Source organism: Hyperolius riggenbachi, chromosome 11, assembly GCF_040937935.1.
Source record: "Hyperolius riggenbachi isolate aHypRig1 chromosome 11, aHypRig1.pri, whole genome shotgun sequence".
NCBI lineage: Eukaryota > Metazoa > Chordata > Amphibia > Anura > Hyperoliidae > Hyperolius > Hyperolius riggenbachi.
This window is the reverse complement of record NC_090656.1, coordinates 200,358,696-200,371,638: the sequence shown is the minus strand read 5'-3', so window position 1 is coordinate 200,371,638 and position 12,943 is coordinate 200,358,696. Positions and strand designations below refer to the sequence as shown.

At 47.3% G+C, this 12,943-nt stretch overlaps 1 long non-coding RNA gene across 1 annotated transcript in view; it reads left to right on the top strand.

The window, feature by feature from the left end:
- The first annotated feature begins 14 nt into the window (after positions 1-14).
- The window catches only part of LOC137538181 (uncharacterized), a 209,781-nt gene continuing 196,852 nt past the window's right edge, over positions 15-12,943 (top strand). Inside the window, exon 1 of the long non-coding RNA XR_011024703.1 lies at positions 15-90. This is a non-coding gene — a long non-coding RNA (uncharacterized lncRNA). The remainder of the gene's footprint in view (positions 91-12,943) is intronic.

Genomic DNA, 12,943 nt, shown 5'->3' with positions numbered 1-12,943 from the left:
GGGACTGCGTACAGTGCACACTACGTTCCCCGCGTAATCAGTCAGCTGCTCAATAGTTCCGCCTCTCAACAGCGCCGCGCGTCGGCTAAAGTAAGCAATGTCCTTCTTCTCTGCCAAATAGCTGTACTCTATATACTGTATATTTATTTATGTTTGTTTTATTAGGACAGCCAGTTATTTTGGTGCCGTGTCATGACTTTTTAATGATTTGTCAGGTTTTCAGGACTGTACCATATACCTCCCAACTTCTTTGTAAGATATGAAAGAGTCCCTCCGTGTATAGCTCCATACCAGGGGTCTGCAACCTTTAAGACATAAAGAGCCACTTGGACCCGTTTCCGAAAAGAAAAAAAAACTGGGAGCCGCAAAACCATTATAAAACAAATCTAACACTGCATATATTGTTTATTACCTTAATGCTATATACAGGATCAGATATGACCCCAATATGCACAAATCGTTAGCAGATATGACCCCAATATGCACAAATTGTTAGCAGATATGACCCCAATATGCACAAATCGTTAGCAGATATGACCCCAATATGCACAAATCGTTAGCAGATATGACCCCAATATGCACAAATCGTTAGCAGATATGACCCCAATATGCACAAATCGTTAGCAGATATGATCCCAATATGCACAATCCTTCAGCAGCTCTGACCCCAATATGCACAATCCTTTAGCAGCTCTGACCCCAATATGCACAATACTTCAGCAGCTATGAAAAGAAAAACCCATTTACTCACCTAGTCAGAAGACCTCCTGTCACGATCTCCTCCTGTCCCGACCTCAGGTCCCGACCTCCTTGTGGCGCGCAACTCCCACGATCCTCTTCCTTCCCGACGTCACGTCCTGCCTGCATTACACTGCAGGGCTACGGGAAAATGGCCGCTCGAAGCCCTGCACTGGTCCGGCGGCCTCTCTGATAGGCTGCCGGCTAGCGGCAGCACACGTCACACGCGTGCCGCAGCCACTGGCACACACTACCTGAGCCGCGGCCTAGGAGCCGCGGCAAAGGTAAAAAAGAGCCACATGCGGCTCTGGAGCCGCGGGTTGCCTACCCCTGCTCCATACACACACTTGATCACCGCTTTGTGGCGATTGAACAACGTCGGAGCACGGTTGAAATGAACAAAGACATGGCGATTGGATCGTTACCGGAAGCATGAAAATGAGGACCTGGACGTGTATAATTAGCGAAACATGCGTAGTTTCAGCCCCCTCAAGGACCAGAGACCGCTGGTACAAGAAACGGCGGCATACTAATGAATCATCGCGCATACCCACCGCAATCGCCATCCACGCCGAACCCCGGGGAACCTTAGCCCCCAACTCTGCCATCTCTATGACGGCAGAATTCCTGTGTGCTGGTCAGGAAAAGCTCGGTATACAGAGGCGCCAGAGTAGAGTAAAACATTTTAAAAACCGTTTAAAAGCAGAGGGGGATGTTAGGGTGGACTTACCTCCCTCTTACAAAAAAGAAAACTCACTCGAGTCTCGATAAAACAGAATTGACAAATAATTTATTCAACTCCACAAATGCAACGCGTTTCGCGGGCGTGACCCCGCTTCCTCAGACAAAAATGGGAGCATAACTCAGTGGGTCAAGCAGTAGGTTTGAGGCGCTCAACTGTCATTGGACTTGGCTGGAGGATTAAGTGAGATGTGACTGGAGGTGTGGTCAGGCATAACGGGTGGATTGGGTGGGATGTGACTGGAGGTGTGGTGTGAATGGAGGTGTGGTTGGGCATGACTGGAAGATTGGGTGTGATGTGACTGGAGGTTTGGGGTTAGGAGTGGAGGTGTGATCGGGCATGACTGGAGGATTAGGTGTGGTGTGACTGGAGGTGTGGTTGGACATGATGGGAGGATTGGGTGGGATGTGAATGGAGGTGTGGTTGGGCATGACTGGAATATTGGGTGGGATATGACTGGAGGTGTGGTGGGGGTGTGACTGGAGGATTGGGTTCAAGGTAACTGGGGGTGTGGTTGGGCAACACTGGAGGATTAGTTGTGGTGTGCCTGGAGGTGTGGTCTGGCATTACTGGAGGATTGGGTGAGATGTGACTAGAAGTGTGGTCTGGCATTACTGGAAAATTGGGTGAGATGTGACTAGAGGTGTGATCGAGTATGACTAGAGGATTGGGTGGGATGTGACTGGAGGTTGTGGTGGGAGTGTGCCAGGAGGTGTGGTTAGGCATGACTGGAAGATTGGGTGAGATGTGACTGGAGGTGTGGTCGAGCATGACTAGAGGATTGGGTGAGATGTGACTGGAGGGGTGGTCGGGCATGACTGGAGGATTGGGTGGAATGTGACCGGAGGTGTGGTCGGGCATGACTGGAGGATTGGGTGGGATGTGACTGGAGGTGTGGTAGGGCATGACTAGAGGATTGGGTGGGATGTGACTGGAGGTGTGGTTGGGTATGACTGGAGAATTGGGTGGGAGTGTGCCAGGAGGTGTGGTTAGGCATGACTGGAAGATTGGGTGAGATGTGACTGGAGGTGTGGTCGAGCATGACTAGAGGATTGGGTGAGATGTGACTGGAGGGGTAGTCGGGCATGACTGGAGGATTGGGTGGAATGTGACCGGAGGTGTGGTCGGGCATGACTGGAGGATTGGGTGGGATGTGACTGGAGGTGTGGTAGGGCATGACTAGAGGATTGGGTGGGATGTGACTGGAGGTGTGGTTGGGTATGACTGGAGGATTGGGTGGGAGTGTGCCTGGAGGTGTGGTTGTGTATGACTGGAGGATTGGGTGTGATGTGACTGGAGGTGTGGTTGGGTATGACTAGAGGATTGGGTGGGATGTGACTGGAGGTGTGGTTGGGTATGACTGGAGGATTGGGTGAGATGTGACTGTAGGTGTGGTCGGGCATGACTAGAGGATTGGGTGGGATGTGACTGGAGGTGTGGTTAGGTATGACTGTAGGATTGGGTGTGATGTGACTGGAGGTGTGGTTGGGTATGACTAGAGGATTGGGTGGGATGTGACTGGAGGTGTGGTCGGGCATGACTGGAGGATTGGGTGAGATATAACTGGCGTTGTGGTGGAGGCATGACTGGAGGATAGTGTTCAATGAAACTGGAGGTGTGGTTGGGCATAACGGGAGGATTGGGTGTGATGTGACTGGAGGTGTGGTCGGGCATGACTGGAGGATTGGGCGTGATGTGACTGGAGGTGTGTTTGGGTATGATTGGAGGATTGGATAGGATAAGACTGGAGGTGTGGGTGAGTATGACTGGAGGTGTGGTTGGGCATGGCTGGAGGATTGGGTGGGATATGACTGGAGGTGTGGTTGGGTATGACTGGAGGATTGGGTGGGGGGGGGGGGGGGTGCCTGGAGGTGTGGTTAGACATGACTGGAAGATTGGGTGGGATATGACTGGAGGTGTGGTGGGGGTGTGCCTGAAGGTGTGGTCGGGTATGACCAGAGGATTGGGTGGGATGTGACTGGAGGTGTGGTCAGGCATGACTGGAGGATTGCATGGGAATGTGCCTGGAGGTGTGGTTGGGCGTGACTGGAGAATTAGGTGTGATGTGACTAGAGGTGTGGTTGGATATGACTGGAGGTGTGGTTTGGCATGACCAGGGGAGTATCTGAGTTATATAGAGCCTATGGCAAACACTGGTATTGGGCACAGGGGCCTCTGGGCATGACTGGAGGATTGGGTAGGATGTGACTGGAGGTGTGGTTGGGTATGACTGGAGAATTTGGTGGGATGTGACTGGAGGTGTGGTGGGACATTACTGGAGGATTGGATGGGAGGTTACTGGAGGTTTGAGGTTTCGAGTGGAGCTGTTTGGAGGCGTGTCTTTTCGCTAAATATTATTATTCTGAAAAGTGTCCCTGCTTCTTGAGCCAGAAAATTGGGAGGTGTGCCAGTGAGCTCATGTTTCTATCCTGCATCATTGTTATCTAAACCATTAGCACTGTGGCTTTGCTGCACTGGAACCTGGGACTGATCTAGAGGTCTGGGTAGGAATGTAATATTGTCACCATCTCCACCCATCATTAAATTTTAATCCACCCTCAACCCATCTTCATCAAATGTTCTCATTACCACTCACACTCCAAATAAATGAGCTCCCATCCAAATAAACTCCCCAACAACATGGAGATATATTCCAGAAAAAGGAAAAGTGAATCAGCACTAAAAAAAATGCCCTTTATTTCAGAGTTCTTTAAAAGTTAAAACAACATAAAATCAAATTTATTTCATTAAGGCAAGAGAGATCATACATTAAATCAGGTCCATATTGGTGTCAGGGACCTTTCAGGTAATTATCCTATCCCGGCAATGAGTACAGTGGGGGTGTACAGTCTGTCACATTCACTCATTAGTTCTGCATGTTTCCCATATATCCAGTTGGACAGATGCAGCTCAGAAGTGACATGTTTTATCTTCACGCTCTGATTCTTTCGCAAATCGCAAATCTACGGTCAGATATGTTGCTCTGACCACTTCCTCTGTTTACTGTGGTATTCACTTAAAGGATACCCCAGGTGACATGTGACATGATGAGATAGACATGTGTATGTAGAGTGCCTAGCACACAAATAACTATGCTGTGTTCCTTTTTTCTTTCTCTGCTTGAAAGAGTTAAACATCATGGGCCTGATTCACAAAGCGGTGATAACTCAGTTATCACGCCTAAAAGACTTTAGGCGTGATAACCTTTGCACCGCTTTGTGCTGGTTATCGCGCGAGGTCCCGCACGCAATCGCGCGATTCCGCGCGCAGCGCCCATAGGGTTTAATGGGCGCCTTCGCGCGAGTTTCTTCTTATCACGCCTAAACTGAGTTTAGGCGTGATAAAGGGTGTTTCCACCGCTTTGTGAATCAGGCCTCAGGTATGTAAGTGGCAGTTCCTGTCTGAGTTAGGACCAGGTCAGAAAACAGTGTGACCCTCACTGATAAGAAACTACAACTATAAAACACTTTCCTTGCAGAAAATGGCTTCTGAGAGCAGGAAAGAGATAAAAAGGTTCAATAGTTCATAGATTTTAGCTTTGGCATACTTCAATGAATGTGTCATTGAGCAGAAACAATAAAACAGTAAAAACCTAAAACGTAAATTTAAATATAAAATAAAACTGGGATATCCTAAAAAAAATCATTTTTAGGAGAAGGAGGATAGATACAATTGTGTATTTCATTAGTTTATTTTCATGCTGTAGCACAGACCCACTCAGGCTTTGGTGGAAAAATCTGAGCCCAGTTAGGTCCATGCTACTGCGCAGGTGAAGACGGCTCGTGCCTGTGCAATAGCACGGATCCACTTGGGCTTCCGCATGGGAAAAAAAAGAGCCTGATCGGGTCTGTTACTGTGCTACTGCACAGGAGTGAGGGCTCAACAAGTGCTTGTCAACGGCTTTCAGCTGCACCCAGTGATGGATCGACAAGAAGGAGTGGGAGGCGGAAGCCTCTGTATTATCCAAAGGCTTCCCTCTACCTAGGTAAGTGCCCAAAGTGGGCATTTTTATTACGGCAGGTTTCCTTTAAAGCGGACCTGAACTCAGAACTCGCTCTCTGCTATAAAAGACACACAACAGCACAATTATGTTTAAGGAAAAAAAAATCTTTGTTACAGCTGATAGAAATCCTGCAATAAATCTGCAGTGTGTCTACTTCTTGTTTTCATGGAAGCAGATATAGGGGTTAACATCCTGTGTGTTACAAATTAGCTGCTCTGCCAAGGCAGCCAGTTGACACAGCTGAGAGATCAAATTACAGTTGGGATTAGTTACAGATGAGGGGGAATTAGACAGCCTAAACTCTTTAAATACATACAGGGTGCATTTATCCCTGTTTTCCTTCTGTCCTGTGCAAGTGTTCAGGTCCACTTTAACCTCCCTGGCGGTAAGCCCGTGCTGAGCACGGGCTATGCCGCCGGGAGGCACCGCTCAGGCCCCGCTGGGCCGATTTGCATAATTTTTTTTTTGCTACACGCAGCTAGCACTTTGCTAGCTGCGTGTAGCATCTGATCGCCGCCGCTACCCGCCGATCCGCCGCAATTCCTCTCGCCGCGGCCGCCCCCCCCCCCTAGACCCCGTGCGCTGCCTGGCCAATCAGTGCCAGGCAGCGCTATGGGGCAGATCGGAGTCCCCTCTGACGTCACGACGTCGATGACGTCGGTGACGTCATCCCGCCCGTCGCCATGGCGACGGGGGAAGCCCTCCAGGAGATCCCGTTCTTTGAACGGGATCTCCTGATCTCCGATCGCCGGAGTAGAGATGGGAAGTTCGGATCTTTTCAATGATCCGGATGATTCGAATCGGATCATTGAAAAGATCCGGATCTTTGATCCGAATCTCGGATCATTTTACTACCGAAGCATTCGGGGTGAAATGACTAGCAGGACAGGTCTTTTCCTGCTGTGGACAGGAGAAGGGGAGGGGGCTGGACACACAGAGAAGGGGAGAAGATGGACAGAGGGCAGGGAGTGGACAGAGATGGGAGGAGGGACGAGCAGAGAGCAGAAATGTTTGCACACAATACCCACATGCAGCAATCATATGCTTTACATGTATTTCACCTATATGCTCATCTGTATACTTTGACTGCAAACGTCGCACAGTGAAGGAAAGCATTCCCAGAAGATAAGTGCAGCTGTTTAGTGCTGAGTGCAGTGCAATCACAGTGCCTGCAAAGTTACTGAGCTGTGCTGAGCCAAAAGCTTCCAATGTGATCACTGAGCACAACTACGGAACAGACAGCCTATAATGGGCAGCACATTATAGCCAGTATGTGTGCTCTACACATATCTGGCAGTGGCACCCATGTCCCCTCTCTCTCATCTACCTGTGGCTGCAAGGCTGCCTCCCATCCAACAGAGCGATCCATCTCAGCTCTGCTTCCAGGAGCCCGCTGCCCGCTGAGAGGGGGCGTGTCGCTTCTGGCCCCGCCCCTTTTGCGATCCGAATCGTTCATTTTGATGATTCGGATGATCGACTCATAAAATAGATTCGGATCAAAGATCCGAATCGTTCATGATCCGGACAACACTACGCCGGAGGCGATCGGAGGGGCTGGGGGGATGCCGCTGAGCAGCGGCTATCATGTAGCGAGACTTTGTCTCGCTACATGAAAAAAAAAAAAAAAAATTAAAAAAAAAGATTTGCTGCCCCCTGGCGGATTTTTTGCAAACCGCCAGGGGGGTTAATGTATCATAGAAAACAAAAGTTGCTGGTACTATTGCATGGAGGGGGTATGATCAGATTGCATGGTGTGTGGCCAGGTATAGTTTCTAAGTAGAGATGGATTAAGATGTAATACGGCCCTAGACAAGGTAGTAGATTCGGAGCGCTCTTGCGGTCCTTTTGGTAAGCTGAAGTAGAGAGAGGTCAAAAAAGGTCTTAGGTGGCCCCCTTGTCACCCACTAGACCCTAGGCACCTGCCTAGGCTGCCTGGTGGATGTTCGTGCTCTGTTTGTATGTGTGACATAGCATATAAGTTCTAATAAACAGCAGCAGTGTGACAGAGGCGCCAGAAGGCTCATTAGTAGGTGTGATAGAGACTGTAGAAGTGACGCCATGTTCTGTACACTTCACACGCCGCGGCTGCTATTGATTTCCTGGGCCACTCGGCACCAGTGGGGGGTGCAGCTGCCATGGCCTAGTTGTAGAGAGTTGCCATGGCGACAAGTAGGCCATATTATCCGCTGACTGACTCCTTACATCTGGCGAGATCACACACCGCCTCCACCACCGCATCCCTGCATTTCCCCAGAAAAAGAGCAAAACAAAGCAGAGATAATTAGTTTGTGTTCAATCCATTGCACACCGAGGAGGCCAGACGTAATGCGACCTGATAAAATAATTGCACATGTGGGGGAGCACGGCGATAGCATGGAAAAAGTGTCATCCCAATTCTGGTTTTCATTTCATGGTATCTGCACACTTTGCCACACTCACCAATAAACATATACATATTCCACAGCGCTATACATCAGTCTGTGCACCAGAAGAGCTTACACTCTAATGTCCTCACCACAGTCACATATTATTATTATACATTTATTTAGCTCTGACATATTCCACAGCGCTGTACAGAGATCACTGATCCATTCCCATCAGTCTCTGTATACGTCCTTACCACAGTCACACACGATTATAACAGACTACCCAGCAAGCTCATGGTATACCAGAACTCATTGGTTTAGCCCGCAGGCTGGGTGCACACAATAGTGCACTCCTGAAAAACGCAGGCAATTCTGCTTAGGGCCCATTCACACTATAGCGTTTTCCCGGCGAATTTGGCAAAATGCTCAAATCCGCCCTATGGGCCCGTTCTATACTTGGGCGATTTGCGCTAATTGCCGCAAATCGCCCAAAATCGTAAAACGGGAACGCGTAGCCTGCACCATTTTCAGGTGATTTCCTGGCGATTGCGTTTCAGTGCTATAGAAGCGCTAAACGCGTTCGCGGAGAAATCGCTGCACTGTCCAGTGATTTTTCCACGTGAAATCACTCCCGCAAAACGCCGGCAAAAATCGCCGGAGTTTTGCGCTTTTAAGTGTGAATGGGGCTTTAGTGTGCTTCCAGCCACAGGGACAACAATGGGTAATTTGTATATTTCAGCAGTGATGCATTGTGGGAGACATATCGGAGCTCACTCCAACCTGAATTATAGAAAATACTTTCTGCTTTAAGAAAGCAAATTTTTGTTTTCCATACTATTATTATACATTTATATAGCTCTGACGTATTCTACAGCCCTGTACAGAAGTCATTGAACCATTCACATCACCAGAGGAGCTTACACCTCTTTTTTTTTTTTTTTTTTTTTTACAAATTTTACTTATTCAATAATGGACAATTTTAACAGAACACAGCCATTCAGTTAACACATTGAAAAAGTTGAGTACATATTAGAAGGGCTCCCTCTGTTAGGATATGTACTTTATTACTGACACCTGCAGTGAGGTTTTCCCAGTCTGAAAGGGCCCATTCACACTAGAGCGTTTTGCCACGATTTCAGCAAAACGCTCAAACGCTAGCGCTTTTTAAAAGTGCTAGTGTAATAAAAGTCTATGGGCCCGTTCTTACATGGGCGAATGCCAAACGCGTCGGCTGTACCATTTTCAGGCGATTTCACGGTGATCGCGTTTCAGTTCTATAGAAGCGGTAAACGCGATCGCGGAAAAATCGCCGCAGTGTTCAGTGATTTTTCCTCGTGAAATCTCGGAAAAAAATCACTCCTGCAAAACGCCGGCAAAAATCGTCGGCGTTTTGCAAACGCAAGTGTGAAAGGGCCCTTAGGGCTCTTTCACAACTGCGCTGATTTCCTGCGTTTTGATGTAACGGCAATAGATTGCGTTAACCAAGGTAAAATGAAAGTCCACAAACTTTCATTTTATCTTTCACATCTAACGCTGCGTTTTGGTGCGCTGTGGTTTGACGTAGCCAAGAGCTTTTAACCACTTCAGCCTTCAGTGTTTTTTCACCTTATGCATTCGAGCAATTTTCACCTCCCATTCATTTGCCAATAACTTTATCACTACTTATCACAACAAAATGATCCATATCCTTTTTTTTCCGCCAATTAGGCTTTCTTTGGGTGGTACATTTTGCTAAGAAGTTTTGTTTTGTAAATGCATTTTAATGGGAATATTATGAAAACAATTGAAAAATATAATTATTTCTCAGATTTCGGCCATTATAGTTTTAAAATAACACATGCTTCCATGAGTAAAACCCATGTACTTTATTTGCCCATTTATCCGGCTTATTACATCATTTAAATTTAGAGATGTCGGCGAACACCTCACCCTGTACTATTTCCGGGTCACTATGAGTAATACGGCTGCGCTGGCCCGGAGGTGCGCGTCCTAGATCGCGCTCCTGTTACGGGGGCACTTTCTGCGCATGTGCGTGACGTCATGCTCATGCGCAGAGAGTGCCTGGCAACAGGCGCGCGATCAAGGACGCGCACCGCCGGGCCAGCGCAGCCGTACTACTCATAGTGACCCGGAAGTAGTACAGGCACATAGAGATTCGCCCGCGAACAGTTCGGGCCATCTCTATTTAAATTATGTCCCTATCACGATGTATGGCGCCAATATTTTATTTGGAAATAAAGATGCATCCATCACTATTTACAAGCTCATAATTTAAAAAATAATAGTAATATACCCTCTTGACATACATATTAAAAAGTTCAGACCAATTTTTAAATTGTAGTTTTTTATTTTTTTTATTAAAAGTTTTATTGGGGTATTTTTTAGGAGAGTGTGGGAAGTTATTAGTTAATTATAAATGTAAGTGTGGTAATGTTTATTAAAAAAATGTATGTAGGTGTAATTTTACTATTTGGCCACAACATATACACTTACAGGAAGTGAAGAGGGCATGTGTTACTTAGAATGAGGGTGGCTTCTTGAAGAAGCCGTTGGTCTTTCTAACGGGGACTTAGATCAATGAATGCGAACTGTGTTCCCATTCATTGATCTCCGGGCTAACTGGCGGCTGCGGGAGCACGACCATTTGCCCATGGCAAGGAGTAGCAGCAGGGGCAGCCTTTTGGATGTAGCAGCTACGTCCAAAAGGTCCAAAAGGTTTAAGTAGTTAAACGTCCGGCGCCTGCGTTTTCCCGTCGGGTGAATTATAACTACTGCCATTAATCAGCGTCGCACCGCAACTTCCTGATGTCATCAATGCGTGCACAAGATCGGATTCATGCACACGTTTGCTAATGTGAAAAAGCCCTTATGGATAGCAGCTTTAGCAGGGGAATCATCATCCTAATGATGCCCATACATGGTACAATAAAAACATTACATTTTACATTTATTCGACCTAAACGATCAAATCGAATAAAAATTGAAAATAATATTTTTTTCGATCAAGAAAAATGAACAATTATCCTGTTTTATTAATAAAAATCTTATCGAACGGAATAATCAAATGAAATTATCTAATCAATAAAAAATGAAAAAATGTATACCATGTATGGGCACCATTAGTAGGATTACTAATCTGCTGTAAGAATATGTAAGGACTAATCAAGTTCGGTTTACAACTGTCTTTGTAACATACTGGTACACAATGCTGAAATAAGCACAGAAATGTCCCCCAAATAGTCTTTTCTGTTAGGGACTTTCACAGAACACCTGTTGCGGTGCAATACAGCGTTCATATCTGCACGTTAGAGACATAGGCTATCATTCATAAAGCATTTCCGCATGCGGAAATGCATAAAACAGCTGACTTTACCGAACACTCTGCAAAGTCAGCATTCATAAAGGCTCTTTCCGCATGAAAAAATTACACTACCGAGCAGAGTGATAAATCACCGCCTTGTGCGGTGATTATCGGAACAAATATAGCAAAATGTTAATTCATAAAGATCACCGCAAGCGGTGTGAGGTCGGGAAGTACCGCTCACTCTGATGTGGCGATACCAATGCAAGTGAATGGAGACACACAGACCTCCCAGGCAGCTGCAGCAGAGCGGAACACGGAGAAATGTATCAACTCGGCAGCTTCCGTGTCTCCGCAACCCTTCCGCCTGCCTACCGCCTGCCTAGTTCGGGGAATCTCCGCACTGCTACCGCACATGGATACATTTTTATGAATGCCCACCCAGAAGTCTAATATACCGGCAGCAGTGTTTTCCCGCATTGATTCCCCATACCGACAGCTCCTTTATGAATGATAGCCATAGTGCTGCAGATTCCATTGGAATGATGCACAGCAGTTACTGGACAACATGCACGGTTACTCGCAGTGAAGCATACTTCTATGTACTGTATGCTCCTCTATGCACTCGTTATGCGCAATGCAAGTTTTCAACACTGCTGCATTGCAATCCTTTTTTTTTCTGGATGTGCAATGCAATGTGCACAGTGTGAAAGTAACCTAAAAGTCTCTGCTGTGCACAGCAGGTGTTTGAATCATCATTATTACCTGCACTGGCCAAGCTTGTCAGAAGCAGATGGCAGACTCTACAGGCAGGGATATTCCAAGCATGGAGCGAGGTGAGTTTCCTCTGTGTACTTGTCTGTAACTGTAACTAGGGATGCTCAATGAGGCCTGCAATCGTTAGCGATTTGTGATAGCGCTTTGCAAGCGGTTTTTTTTTGGGAGTGATTTCCCCGCTCCTATACAATACACTAGAATGGTAATGTTCCCAAAATGCTGCATGTCCTGTGATTGCGATTTCCTTAATTGCAATCGCTCTAGAATCTGTCCCATCCATTTACATTGGCAGAGCGTTTAGGGAAATCGCTAGCGATTGAAGGCGCTCCCTAAACGCTCAAAAATACGCTCAAGGGGGTTCCAGGCCTAAGAGGATAATCATTCATAGTTAGGCCACTTTTCCATGGGCAGTTGATAGACAGTGAAATGCCTCTCAAACTCACATAACTGCTCGCTGCTGCCTGGTAGCTGCTCACTGCTGCTTGGTAACAGCTCACTGCTGCCTGGTAACTGCTCACTGCTGCTTGGTAACAGCTCACTGCTGCCTGGTATCTGCTCACTGCTGCCTGGTATCTGCTCACTGCTGCCTGGTATCTGCTCACTGCTGCCTGGTATCTGCTCACTGCTGCCTGGTATCTGCTCACTGCTGCCTGGTATCTGCTCACTGCTGCCTGGTATCTGCTCACTGCTGCCTGGTATCTGCTCACTGCTGCCTGGTATCTGCTCACTGCTGCCTGGTATCTGCTCACTGCTGCCTGGTATCTGCTCACTGCTGCCTGGTATCTGCTCACTGCTGCCTGGTATCTGCTCACTGCTGCCTGGTATCTGCTCACTGCTGCCTGATAACTGCTTGTTGCTGCCTGGTAACTGCTTGTTGCTGCCTGGTATCTGCTCACTGCTGCCTGGTAACTGCTTGCTGAGCACACAGTTCAACTGCCTCTGGAAAAGAGGCCCAAGGCCTTGTTCACATTACAAATCGCCAGCGCTATTGCAAGCGCTAGTCATTTTGTGAGCAC